Genomic DNA, 15,420 nt, shown 5'->3' on the forward strand with positions numbered 1-15,420 from the left:
CAGGGTGGGCCATTTATATGGATACACCTTAATAAAATGGGAATGATTGGTGATATTAACTTCCTGTTTGTGGCACATTAGTATATGTGAGGGGGGGAAACTCTTCAAGATGGGTGGTGACCATGGTGGCCATGAATCCAACTTTTGTTTTTTCAATAGGAAGAGGGTCATGTGACACATCAAACTTATTGGGAATTTCACAGGAAAAACAATGTGCTTGGTTTTAACGTAACTTTATTCTTTCATGAGTTATTTACAAGTTTCTGACCACTTATGAAATGTGTTCAATATGCTGTCCATTCTGTTGGATTGTCAATGCAACCCTCTTCTCCCACTCTTCACACACTGATAGCAACACCCCCCCCCCCCCCACGCTACGGCACTAGCCCGTTCCCCCGCCCCGCATACCCCGTTCCCTCATTACACTTGCAGTTACTGCAGAGTCCAGCAGTGGGCGTGCAGGGACAGCGGCGATGTGCGGGAGGAGTGGCCTCCCAGCCAGTGGCCGGGGAGCCAATGCGCTCACTCCCGCCTGTCTGACAGACAGGGAGCATGCGCAGCCTAACTGAAAAAGGACTGATTGCCACTCCAAAATCAGTCCTTTTTCAGTAGCCGGTTTTTAAATGTAAATTAAACCTTTTTAATGAAAAATGAAAAATAATAATAAAAGTATATTAGAGATATGTTGTAGTACATAAGTACTACAACATATCAAAAAATAAAGTTGGTGACAGTGCCCATTTAAGTATTTAGGTGAAGTATTTATTTCTGTTACGTCGGGTTCACACTACGTTTTCTCCCATACGGGACCGCATACGGCACGGGGGAGCTAAAACCTCGCGCTCCCGTATGTCATTCATTTCAATGAGCCGACCGGAGTGAAACGTTCGGTCGGCTCATTTTTGCGCCTTATGCGCTTTTACAACCGGACCTAAAACTGTGGTCAACCACGGTTTTAGGTCCAGTTGTAAAAGCGCATACGGCGCAAAAATTAGCCGACCGGACCGAACGTTTCACTCCGGTCGGCTCATTGAAATGAATGGCATACGGGACCGCATACGGTGACATACGGGAGCGCAAGCTTTTAGCTCCCCCCTGCGCTCCCGTATGGGAGAAAACGTAGTGTGAACCCAGCCTTACCTGTTTCCATGGTCTTAACATTTCTAGATTTCCTATAGTGACAACCATTGCAGCATTCATATATTTATTGATTGGTTTCCATGTACATATTCATTCAAATTAAAGTGATCCTCCAAAGAAGCTTAAAATACAATTAAAAGCAATTACCCAGCTATCAAAGTAATGCTCCACTAGCATGTGCAGTTTCAGAGATCCATTGGTATCTTCATGCATGTAGTTTTCAATTTATTAGCTGAACATTCGGCCTCATTTACTAAGGCTTTTCCAAGTAGATTTTGTAGGGTTTTTGTGTTGCTTGTATCGTGCGCCAGAATTTCTTTATAATTAATTTATAATTATAAAAAAAAAAAAAAATCCCCAAAAAAGCTCTACTAACTCTCCACTTTACTCAGAAAAATGGGTGTGGCCTTTGGGAAAACGAGGTATGTCTTTAACAAACCTAAATAAAAAAATATAAATAAAAAAGCATAACGTAGGGAAAATCACCAAATACTAAAATCAATACAATAGTAAATACCATGGAAAAATACCTGTTGGGGAAAAAAAATCCACAAAGAAAACAACACTCCATTCTTAGTAATTGAGAGCCATTGTATGTTAATCCTCACATTTTGTTCACATAGCGCAATGTCCGCCCAGAAATGTGCCCTCTCCATAAAGGTTAGGACTGCTCAGAAATGAGTCCTCTCCATAAATGACAATACATTTTGACTGCTCCTCTGGAGCAGTTTATCTTTCTCACACAACAATGCATCTTCAGTACAATGTTAATCAAAGTTATTTGAAGGGGTACTCCAGTGGGGAAAAACATTTTTTAATCAAATGGCGCCAGTTAAACATTTGTAAATTACTTCTATTTAAAAATCTTAACCCTTCCAGTATTTATCAGCTGCTGTATGCTGAAACCTCTGTCCATGTCAGGAACTGTCCAAAGCAGAAGAGGTTTGCTCTGGGGATCCGCTTCTGCTTAGAGAGTTCCTGACATGGACAGATGTGTCAGCAGAGAGCACTGTGGTCAGACAAAAAAGAAATTCAAAAAGAAGTTGATAAGCTGATAAGTACTGGAAGGATTAAGATTTTTAAATAGAAGTAATTTACAAATATGTTGAACTTTCTGGCACCAGTTGATAAACAAAAACTGGAGTATCCCATTAACCCCTTAAGGACCAAGCCCATTTTCACCTTAAGGACCGGAGCATTTTTCGCAAATCTGACCACTCTCACTTTAAGCATTAATAACTCTGGGATGCTTTTACTTTTCATTCTGATTCCAAGAATGTTTTTTCATGACATATTCTACTTTATGTTAGTGGTAAATTTGTCAATACTTGCATCGTTTCATGGTGAAAAATTCCAAAATTTTATGAAAATTTTGAAAATTTTGCATTTTTTACTTTGAAACTCTGCTTATAAGGAAAATGGACATCCCAAAATATATTGATTCACATGTACAATATGTCTACTTTATGTTTGCATCATAAAGTTGACATGTCTTTACTTTTGGAAGACAGAGGGCTTCAAAGTTCAGCAGCAATTTTCCAATTTTTCTCAAACTTCAAAGTTGGAATTTTCCAGGGACCAATTCAGTTTTGAAGTGGGTTTAAAGGGCCTTCATATTAGAAATATCCCATAAATTACCCCATTATAAAAACTGCGCCCCTCACAGTATTCAAAATTATATTCAGAATGTTTGTTAACCCTTTAGCTGTTTCACAGGAATAGCAGCAAAGTGAAGGAGAAAATAAAAAAATCTTCATTTTTTACACTTGCATGTTCTTGTAGACCCAGTTTTTAATTTTTACAAGGGGTAAAAGGAGAGAACCCCCCCCCCCCCCCCCCCCAAAAAAAAAAAATGTGTAACCCAACTTCTCTCGAGTAAGGAAATACCTCAAATGTGGACTAAAGTGTTTTCCAGGCGCAGTAGAGGGCTCAGAAGGGAAGGAGCAACAATGGGATTTTGCTGAAATATTTTTTGGGGGGCATGTCACATTTAGGAAGCTACAAAGGAAGGCAAGGAACGCAACATGGGGTACAGTGAGCCTTAACACAACACAGGTGGTTGACGACTTTTCTTTAAGAGTAAATGATTTTTCTTCACTAAAATGCCCCCCAAATTTGTAACCCCATTTCTTCTGAGTATGGAAATACCCCATGTGTGGACGTAAAATGCTCTACGGGTGCACTACAATGCTCAGAAGAGAAGGAGCCACGTTTGGCTTTTGGAATGCAATTTTTGCTGAAATGGTTTTTGGGGCATCGCAAAAACCCACATGGCACACTATTTTGGAAACTACACCCCTCAAGGAACGTAACAAGCAGTACAGTAAGCCTTAACACCCCACAGGTGTTTGATAAATGTTCATTAAAGTGGCATGTGAAAAGAAAATTTTTTATTCTTTACGCTAAATTGCTGGGGTTACCCCAAATGTTTCATTTTCACAAGTGGTTATAGGAGAACATTTCCCCGTAAATTTTTAAATACATTTCTTTGGAGAATGGATATACCTCATATTTGGATGTCAATTGCTCTGCGGGTGCACACTAGGACTCAGAAGAGCAGGAGCACCATAAGGCTTTTGGATAACTTTGTCAGGGGCCTTGAGTGTTTACAGAGCTACTATGGAGCCAGAACAGCGGGATCCCTCCTCAATGCCATCATTTTGGAAACTACACCCCTCAAGAAACGTAACAATGGGTACAGTGAGTATTTACACTTCACTTGTGTTTTGAACAGTGCAACAAAACAAAATAGGTTTTTCTTTTCACAAAAATGCCAGTGTTACCCCAAATTTTTCATTTGCACAAGGGGTAATAGGAGAAAATGCCCCCAACATTTTGTTACCCCCGTTGCTTCTGAGTATGGAAATGCCCCATATGTGGACATAACATGCTAAGCGGGTACATAATAGGGCTCTAGAGTCAGAGCTATGTTTGCATTTGAGGCCTATGGCATATCAGTAGCTGAGGGTTACATATATTCAGCGGAAAATAAAATGGAACACCCACATGTGACCCTATTACAGACAGTACACCCCCTGGAGAAGGTGTGTAGTGTTGCTCGCGAATATTCGCAATGCAAATTTTATTCGCGAATATCGCATATTCGCGAATATAGCGCTATATATTCGTAATTACGAATATTCATTTTTTTTTAACTTAATTTTTTTTTCACAGTACACATCACAGTGATCATCCCTTTCTGCTTCCAGCTTGTGTGGTGTAAAGAAGGCTCTTATACTACTGTGTGAGACTGGTGTGCGAATTTTCGCATATGCAAAAATTAACATATGCTAATGTTTGCATATGCAAATTTTCGTTTATGTTAATTAAGGTATATGCTAATTTTCGCATATGGTAATTTTCGCATGCGCGAATTTTCGTATATGCGAAAATAAAGCGAGAATATTACGAATATGCGAATTTATGACGAATATTCGCGAATTCGAATATGGCCTATGCCGCTCAACAATAAAGGTTTATAGGGAGGAACTAGACATTTGGAACGGACAGATGTTCCCTACATTTTTTTTCCAGGAATGGATAAAGTGTACTATTGGGGGGGCAGGATGAAAATTGAAATTTTACTACCGATATGCCAATCTATGTTCCCAGAATGATAACCCAAAGCATAGCCAAAACTAAAAAATATGCCCACCCCAAAATTTATGCTCTGAATCATCATTCTGGGAATGGGATGTGTGTGGCTATCCCTAACCTGTTGCTTCAAAAGGCACACACTGCTCAGGTGGAGAGAGAGCGCTGCACATTTGAGGCAACATCAAAAAGCACCGATGCTAGGAACTCTGACCCATTTTCGGAAAAAATACCCCCAGAGGTCTTATCAGGTTTTTTTTTTATGAAAGGGTTTTTTGGGCAATTTTGTGGTTTATGGGGTTAAAATTTGGAATGTACTCTGGACTTAGTACTTTGGGGTCAAATTATGAGAAATTAAAATGAAAAGGACCAAAAATTTAGTACTCCATGGAAGTGTGCTACTCCCTGAAGCAATCTCTAATGCAGAGGATGGATAATCGGGGCAAGTATCACATTGAGTGGTGGTGTCCTTCTATATCCCCCTCTTGTGACGCACTCTGCATTTTTTCTGGGATCGTCACTTCGTTCCAGTGAGGGGGACTTCACCTGGAAAGTGTTGGCCTGGGACGATCCTGGCACCTATAACTTCAGTTCCTTGGGAACTCTGGCCTGCTCTTTCCTGGTCACCAGGGCCCTTAGGACTTCTTGGAACTGGAGGAATGTCCCTGTGTTGCCAGCGTACTGGGACAGTACAAAAGAGTTGTACATAGCAACCTGTACCAAGTAGACCACAACTGTTTTTGTACCATACCCGTATTTTCAGCATGGTGATGTATGGCTTGAGGACTTGATCAGATAGATCAACTCCCCCATATACCGATTGTAGTCCAGAATACAATCATGCTTGAGGACCGTTGTGGTACCTTGCACGGGGACAGGTGAGCTGCCGTTACTATGAGTTGTGGACAGCATAAGGACATCCCTCTTATCCTTTATCCTGACCAGCAATGGGTTTTCTTGGGTAAGGGCATGGGACTTCCCCTTTGGCATAGGTGTCTGGATAAAATTTAGAGGGAGGCCTCTCTGGTTCTTCCGCACGGTCCCACAAGTGGACGTGGATCTGGCAGCAAGGGATGTGAACAGAGGGATACTGGTAACCCTTATCCAGCAGTGGGTGCACAAGGTCCCAAAAGAGTTTACAGAGTGGGGGGCTCAATACAGGAATCCCATCTTCCATATACTTTAAACTTGCAAGTGTACCCTGTTTTTAGCTCACTAACCTTTTATCCCCAGACTTTATACTGTTGTAACAGTCCTACAGGCTCACCTGAGTCAGAGGACCGCTGGCTGGAGGTAGGGGTGGCAAGGACCACAGGCAGGTAGTAAGTGCAGGAAGTCTGGCAGAGGCGTAGTCGGTAGGCAGGCAGTGGGTCAGGGCAGGTAGCAGTAAGCATGGTCAGACAATCCTGATGGCAACAGTGGTAGCAGTTCAGTAAGTAGGGACAAAGCAGAAGAGTAGTCAGTAGACAATTCCTGGTCAGAAGTGGACTTCAGTAGTAGCAAGAGCAGCAGATGAGGAGCAGCTTGATCAAGGCTCAGGAGCTCAATAATCAGCAAGCTAGAGTGCAAGGGGCTGGACTTATATAGGGAAGTACCAGGTGTGGGGAATCAAGGGTGATGAGCAAGGCATGGCAAGACTAAGGTTACATAATAGGTTTCAGAGAGGAACGTTCAGAGAAGACGGTAGGCTAGTAAGCAGGGCTACCGCCTGGGATGTGGCTGGTCATGGGTTCAAATCCTGACAACTGTATTTAATGTAGTATTAGTCTATTTATTTAATTGTTACAGTACATCATACACTTTCTCTGGAGAATACTGTTGAATATCCATATGGATACACACTGGCACTCTTTGTGATTCCCAGGTATAGATATTTACCACATTTCAACACTATTATAGGTGTCCCTGGTACTGACATTATGAACATAGGTGCCCTTAGTGCTGACTTTATATTGCATATCACACCATTTATTGTATTGTCATTTTTCCCTTTATAGCCGCCATAACCATGCCTACCCTTGATACCATTGTATATTTTTTCCCATCTTCCTTTTCATAATCCAGTTAACACTCTTGAATCCTTACCGCCATGCTGCATTTTTTGAAGCGCTGCAAGTCCATTTCCTGATGCCCATGCTCTCATCTCACTGCTCTGTACGTACTTTCTGCCCTCCTATTGGCCCGGCCGCATCATGTGACCACGGCTCCTAGCTATGCGTCTGCAGCAACCTTCTGGCGATCTACAGCGCTGCAGAAGCGCATGAAACGGAATAGAATTCCAGTGATCCTTCTTGCCTATGACTTGAATATACATCCTCTACTGTTTTTGAACATCTTATATTGATTTTGTATGTGTACAATCATTCCCATTGTATTGTCTACTTGCTGTATGTTGTGTCTGACATGACCTTTGACCACTGGGCCACTCCTACACCCTGTTTGGCGCCAGTTCCCACTGCATTTAAACACTTTGTTAATCACTGTATTGTCATGCTGATCTGAGGAAGAGGGGGGTTACATATTTTATTTTGTTTTATTACAATAAAAGTAATCCATACGTGGATTTTTGACAAGAAACTCTGTGACTCTGATGTTTGAGCTAGAAGCGCCTTGAATGGTCCTTTGTTCCCACATACTCTGCATACTACTACAGGATAGCTCCCTCTGACCCCTGAAGACCTTCTGGCTGAGCAGCAAGCTACATCAGTATACCTCAGCATTGAGGTGATACATGCTATTTTTTCTGCTTCAAGGTGAGCAGCGACCTGTAAGGGGCTTGATTTCCTGACTACTTTATAGCCACCGTACCGCTGGGTAATACATGAGGCGCCGTACGCAGTCTTTCTTTCTTTTTACATTACCACAAGTGTACCCTGAGGTACTCTCACAAAGTTTGTAGAGTTTTACGCCATACCTCGCCCGCTTCGAGGGAATGTACAGGCGGAAAATGAGTCTCCCCTTAAAGCTGATGAGAGGTTCATCTACAGAGACTTACCTTAGGGGTATGTACACCTCCCAAAATATGGCCCCAAAGTGATCTATGACCGGCCTTAGATCACTTTGGGGGGTGGGACATGCTGCATTATCAGCATAATGCAGGCATTTCTGTATGGCCTCGAAACCCCCCACCCCTGTGCCATGGCCATACCGTAGAGTGGGGTCTGGTAGAGGACACTGGGTTTTTTGACTAGGCCCATATGCAGCACGAGGACCCAAAATTTCCTCATTTCGGCTGCATTGATGGTGTGCCATCCATTGGGCCTAGACAAAAACTAATCTTGGAGGTGGGAGATGAACTGTTGGGCGTAAAAGTTTGTTTGCTCCACCATTAGAGTCACAAAGTTGTCACTGAAACAATAACTAAAAAAGTCAATTTCTGGATTCCTGAGTCAACAACAAACTCAGGAATCCATGGCTGATATTCCTCAGGTTCACCGGAAGGGAGCTCCTGTACGCTTGTCTGGGGAGTTGGACTCCTATTATGAGCGACATGGACACTCGTACTAGTGTCTGGCACTGGGTCACTTTCATGCGGGGGTATGGCTTTGCTTGGTGGCGTCTCTGCCGCTTTGCAGCGGGCTCATCATCAGAACTAGATGATGAGGAGGATGATGGAACAACACAGAAAAGTAGGATCTTCCTCATCCTCACTGGTAGATTCGGTGTCGGAGGCAAGTAAAGCATATGCCTGCTCCAAACGAATATGCCCGGCATCACCTTTTTTTTTCTATGGTGGGGGGGGGGCAGTGGCCAGAGTGGAGGGTTTGTGTGTGTGGGGGGCGGGGAAGTGTGTATGTATGTATGTGTTTGGTGCAAACTCTATATAACGGTGTGTGATAAAATATCACACACCGCTATTAAAAAAAACCTGCGGCAAACAATAAAATAAAAAAGGCAGCGCCCTGAAGCCCTAATAGAGCCGGGGTCACACTGTGCAAAATGTGCGGCGGACCCTTGAGGACCTATTAGGGGGTCGAGGGGGGGGGGATTTATTTTACTTTTTTTTTACCTTTTTTTTTTTTTTACCTCCTACCTTTCCCTCACACACAAACTCACCCTGAACTAAACGTGGCAGGAGACAATTTTTCTGCCCTAAGGGACACAGATCTGGTCAGTGGGGGGTCCCTGGCTTCTTCTCTCAGCTCTGCCCACTGACTGAGCTGGGTTGGCTGGCAGAGCTGAGAGAAGGGGACATTAACTCCTCCAATAGCAGCTCATGACGTCATCGCCACCTCCCCCTAGCAACAAGAGGTGATTGGCGATGTATAGTACACCGCCGATCACCTTCTGATTCTTGGTCATCGGGTCACACGTGACCCTTATGACCGGAATCTCCACGGATCACCAGAGTAAATTCACTGTGTGGCGATCGCCGACATGGGGGGGGGGTCTCAGGCCCCCCCAGGCATTGTCATGGGATGCCTGCTGAATGATTTAAGCAGGCATCCAAGTACGGTCCCCGCCCACCGGTGTACAGGTACGCCCTGTGTCCTTAAGTACCAGGGTGTCAGGGCGTACCTGTACTCCATGTGTCCTGAAGGGGTTAAAGTCTGAATACATTTTAATTTATTTATTTATTTTGTAGGGGGAGTGGGGTGGCACGGGATATAAAGTGTATATGCTTGATATAAAGGGTTATAAAGTGCATATGCTTGATATTATTAATATGTAGATTGTTAAAATTTGATTTTGTCATGTCAATTTTTATATTTAAAATAAAAAAGAAGCCATCTGATTGGTAGCTATGGATAACTGGTCAACTTTTCCTCTGCATAGATCAGCGTTTTTCCCAACCAGGGTGCCTCCAGCTGTGGCAAAACTACAACTCCCAGCATGCTGGGAGTTGTAGTTTTGCAACAGCTGGAGGCACCTTAGTTGGGAAACACTGGATTAGATGTTCATTTGAAATTTCCATCCTGGTAATATTAATGTCTGAACTTTGTTAATTCATAGGCCATTGTGTGACAATAGTGATTTAATTTGTTTTTCCAATGAAAGATAAATTCCTTTTTGTATCATAGCCTTTTTTTTATTCGGCTGCCTTTAGTTTTCACTCTCCTTGCAGTACATTTCACACGATTGCTTCATTTAAGATGACTTTTCTTGGCTTCAGGAGCAGGTGCTTTGGGATTTTCTATCCAAAACAATCACTCAGGATTCATTTGTATTCTGCTCGGACAATTTGTAGAACGCTAGACTTATAGACAGCACATGTGTCCTTGTAGATTGGAAATGGATAATATTGTACTCGTTCCTAAAGGCTATGTTCACACAAGTAACTTTTCGTATGACTACAAGCGACAAAGAATGGCAGCATTGTGTTGGTGCAATTTAGCTAGGTACGTCTGGCAAATTAGGTTGCCCTGTAAATGTGTGGCTAGACACGGAGCCTTAGAAGCTGACTTTTACAGCAAGCACAGTTTACTATATACATGGTATAATATATATGCAGTGGTACACGTAAACTAGCTGGCATCTGCTATTATCATGGTGTCATTTTCTAAAGTTTAATAGGTTGCCTACTTTTGACCATCTATATGTTAAAAGTGCTGATCACATGATGCCCAGTATCTGTGACTCTCAGCAGATAAGGGTCGGAACACACTACGTTTTGGCCCCCGTTAATCGCATCTTTTGCCATCCTGCCAAATACAGGATGCCAACATATACTGTTAACGGGAGCAGTGCACCCCATTCATTTCTTCTGCTGAACAGAGTCAACCCTAATGACTCATTTCGGGACATATGCGCTATGTTAATGCCTTAAAGAGGCACTGTCATTATGAAAAAGGTTTTATATTTTGTAGTACTACTGATAAGATGACTTTTTTAAATTTATTTAAAAAATATATATAAATTTTACTAAAAAATAAAAAATGAAAATAGCCGCCACTGGGGTCATCTATCTATATGCAGACAGACTACTCTGTATTTTGCAGCATGCTGGATACCGGCCGTAAAGTGTGTTGGTATCCAGTATAGGAGATCACAATTGCACCACTACAGCCTTCAGGTGTTCTAAACTACAACTCCCATGATGCGAGTTGTAGTTTTGCAACAGCTAAGGGCAACACTGCTCTAACACAGTGCTTTACAAAAACTGCAGCTCCAGCTGTTGTAAAACTACAACCCCTAGCATGCTTGAACAGCCAAAGCTTTCTCTAACTCCTGAATGACAAAGAAACCGATCAGACATTCAGACATTCAGAAAGCTAAATGACCCACATAGTGACAGTTATGTTGATTAGCATCCAGCTTTACTAGGAACAGATAGAAAATGTATGCATAAAAACTACTGTGCAGTGATTTGCAGACTGCCAGGCTACTCCCAGACTCAGAGTAGATGAGTCATCCACAATGAGGGAGAGAGATGGACACGCCCCCTCCATAAGGCAAGAACACAAAGATAGTGAGCAACATATAAATGATATTTGTTAGGGATATATAGGTCCTAGACAAAAAAAATGTATATGTACACAATCAGGATTAGGTACTGAGTAACATATCACTTTTTTTTGGCACTATGACAGGTATGCTTTAACTTCGCATACCAGGACGTACATTTACATACTGTGCATGACTGCGAGCATTAGAGCGGTGCTCGCGTCATACACGGCAGGTCCCGGCTGCTATCAGGCTGCTATCACGGCATCTGCAGCAGAGCGTTACTTGAAATCACTGATCTGATCGCCCACGGCATGGCCACAGGGATCACATCAGCTAAGAGGGCCGACAGAGGTTCCCTCACCTGCCTCCGCCACCTTCCTGGGGTCTTCTGCACTGGTCTGCTTTCCAGCAGACCAGAGCAGAAGATTGCAGATAATACTGATCAGCGCTATGCAGTATTGACAATCTAATAATTGCCATGAATAGTCCTCTATGGGAACATAATAAGTTAAAAATAAAAAAGTTTAAAAAAAATGTAAAAAAAGGTGAAAAATCCCCCCCCCCCAAAAAAATAAATAAATAAAAAATCACCTCTTTTCCCCATTTTACCCCTAAAAGTGTAAAAAATTATAATTGTTCAACATATTTAGTATCGGCGAAAGTGTAAATGTCCGATCTATTAAAATATATATATATATATATATATATAATGTTAATGATCTTGCACGGTGAACAGCGTAAACGTTAAAAAAATACAAAAATGCTGCTTTTTAGTCACATCACATTCACAAAAAAATGAATAAAAAGCAAAGAAAAAGTCACATACACGAAAAAGTAATACTAAAAAAACTACAGGTCGTGGCACATAAAATTAGCCCTTATACAGCCCCATATAAGGAAAAATGGAACTTATGGGTGGTCAAAATAGGGCGATTTTAAACTGATTTTGTAAAAAAGTTTGATATTTTTTAAAAGCAGTACAATAATGTAAAGATGGATATCATTTTAATCGTATTGACCCACGGAATAAAGAAAACATGTCATTTTTACCTTAAAGTTGACAGTGTGAAAACAAAACCCTCCCAAATTTGCAAAATTTTAGTTTTCATTTAGATTTCATCACTAAAAAAATTTTTGGGGGGGGTTTGTCGTACATTTTATGGTAAAATGAGAGATGTCAATACAAAGTACCATTGGTCACGCAAAAAACAAGCCCTCACATGGGTCTGTGGATGGAAATATAAGAGAGTTATGGATTTTAGAAGGCGAGAAGGAAAAAACGAAAACACAAAAATAAAATTTGCCTGGTCCTTAACCCCTTAATTTTTTCCTCATCACCTTTCTAAAAATCATAACGCTTTCAATTTTGCACATAAAATTTCATATGATGGCTTATTTTTTGCGCCACCAATTCTACTTTGCAGTGACATTAGTCATTTTACCAAAAAATCCACAGCAAAACGGAAACATTTTTTATTGTGCGACAAAATTGAAGAAAAAATGTCATTTTGTAACTTTTGGGGGCTTCCGTTTCTACGCAGTACATTTTTCGGTAAAAATGACACCTTATCTTTATTCTGTAGGTCCATACGGTTAAAATGATACCCTACTTATATAGGTTTGATTTTGTCGTACTTCTGAAAAAAATCATAACTACAAGCAGGAAAATGTATATGTTAAAAATTCTCATCTTCTGATCCCTATAACTTTTTTTTTTTTTCGCATACGGGCCGGTATGAGGGCTAATTTTTTGCGCCGTGTTCTGCAGTTTTTATCGGTATCATTTTTGTATTGATTGAACTTTTTGATCGGTTTTTATTCATTTTTCATGATATAAAAAGTGACCAAAAATAAGCTATTTTGGACTTTGGATTTTTTTTTGCGCGTATGCCATTGACCGTGCGGTTTAATTAACAATATACTTTTATAGTTTGAACATTTCCGCATGCCGCAATACCACGTATGTTTATTTTTATTTACACAGTTTTTTTTTTATGGGAAAAGGGGGTGATTCAAACTTTTATTAGGGTAGGGGTTAAATGACCTTTATTAACTTTTTTTTCACTTTTTTTTTGCAGTGTTATAGCTCCCATAGGGTGCTATAACACTGCACACTCTAATCTTTTACACTGATCCCTGCAAAGCCATAGCTTTGCATGGATCAGCGTTATAGGGGGTTGATTGCTCAATCCTGTAGCTCAGGCTTGGAGCAATCAAATGCCGATCGGACGAGATGGAGCAAGGTAAGGGGACCTCCGATCGCGTCCTAGCTGATCAGGACATTGCGATTTTATCGTGATAGTCCCGATCAGCCCGACTGAGCTGCCGGGAGCTTTTGCTTTAGTTTTTGACGTGGCAATCAACTTTGATCACCGCGTCTAAAGGGTTAATAGCTATTAGCCCAGGGTCCCGGCTATCATAAGCCACCAGGACTAACCCGGTATGATGCGGGGTCACGTCGTCACCCGTTTTAAATACCGGGACCGGGCGCAGGGCGTACAGGTACACCCTGCATCCTTAAGAGGTTAAGGTCAAAATGAGCTTGGTCCTTAAGGTGTTAAGTGCACTCATGACAAGAGCTGTTGTGCTTTTGAAGTGCTTTAGGCCATAGAATTGAATATGGGCTTCTGCGCCCTTTAACAGTAAACGTCAGCCGACGGGATGCCGACTGATATGATTAATGGGGGTCAAAATGTAGTGTGTTCCCTAATCTGTGTTGGAACCAAGCAGTAAGGCTATGTACCAACGGGCGACTGTACGCATGGAAAATATCTGTGCGGATTTTACCGTTACAGCGGACCACCGGCATGTTATGTAAGTAGCTGGGAGGAGTGTGTGGGCAGCACATGCTATTGTGGCTCTACCCCTGTGCCTTTTACCCAGCTGTGATTAAGGTTGTTTATTATGATTGTCTGGCATCAGAGGTATCGTTTGGGCAGATTCTCAAAACACTGAGAAGGACCTATAGGCACTAAGTTATCTGAAATAGCGTGTAAATAATAAATGGGTTACACGAGTACCCAATTAGCGAATATAGTCACCTAGAAATTAGCTTAGAATATAGAGTTTCCCATAACTGAATGGGTGCTTTAAAACATAACTTTTGCTGTAATAGCTCATAAAATACACCCACACAAACGTAAAGTGGATACCAAATCATATAACCTAAATCACTATATAAAAATGTTCACCTCACGTTAGGGATACCTCAAATACGCAGTTCCGCGGTCCATATATAGGCATCACCAAACTGAGGATACCTCAAATCTGCAGTTCCGCAGTCCATATATAGGCTTCACTATATTAAGAACATGAAATATAGTCATAAATTCCCCAGATAATCATACACATGATTTACTTTCACATGACACAGGGTTTACTCTTACACCACTGCGTCATGTGAGCACCCCCTAATCCCGACGCGTTTCTGCGGGTGTCTGTGTGCACAAAACCTCACGGCACCCGCTTCCTCAGGGAAATTTTATAGGGAAAAACAAATTCATATAGCAACCATCAATAAATTAATATAGGTTGCTCATGTGTATTCAAAATTAAACTAATTAAAACCTCACCGATTAGCGTCCTTTCCCCCAACACAAATCATCCTATTTGGATAGCCAAAATATTCATAGGACCTAAAAGGAAACAGAAAGTAGGGGGGGGGGGGGGGGGGCAGAAGATAGTACAGACCTGCTGTCAATAAAGTCCTGCTTACCCCAATCATGATGTAAACACTTCCGATATTTGAGTTATTCTTACTTACATAGTTGCCAGGGGTAACAACCAACCAATGCTATCTCTGTAATACAAATATACCAGAGGCAGACTAAGTATGTATATATATATATATATATATATATATATATATATATATATATAAGAATGCTAGCTCAGTAACAGAGCCTATATAGAGTTCACTTACTTATTGAGGAGTTAGAGCAGACGCTGCAATGGCAGCGCACCCGTCCCGTTGCCGGATCTGCGCACTCTATCAGCACGCCAGCGTGTTACTTATCACATGACCATCTTTGTTTACGCCTTCTCAGACACCGTACTGAGAGACAGATAACCTAATTGAGCATGTGGACGTCGGTGAATCACGGATCTAATGAAAACTATGATGTGTATAGAAATCTGATTTTTTGGCCAGTCTTAACAGCAGTCCATACAGGGCTGTTTGTAAGAGGGTACAGAATAGAAATTATGAGATTTTAAAGTGTATAGCGATGATTCTTAATAACCGTGACATCATGCCGCTCCTAGTCACCACCCTTCAACAGTATCTTAAAGGGACATAAT

General features: G+C 41.5%; 1 long non-coding RNA gene across 1 annotated transcript; it reads right to left on the reverse strand.

The window, feature by feature from the left end:
- Positions 1–1,482: 1,482 nt before the first annotated feature.
- Positions 1,483–15,165, reverse strand: LOC130361644 (uncharacterized). The gene is made up of 3 exons (XR_008891097.1): positions 15,044–15,165; positions 14,837–14,920; positions 1,483–1,579 (listed from the first exon to the last, which is right to left on the reverse strand). It is a non-coding gene; the product is annotated as an uncharacterized LOC130361644 (long non-coding RNA).
- Positions 15,166–15,420: the final 255 nt, after the last annotated feature.

This window comes from Hyla sarda, chromosome 3, assembly GCF_029499605.1.
Source record: "Hyla sarda isolate aHylSar1 chromosome 3, aHylSar1.hap1, whole genome shotgun sequence".
Lineage (NCBI taxonomy): Eukaryota > Metazoa > Chordata > Amphibia > Anura > Hylidae > Hyla > Hyla sarda.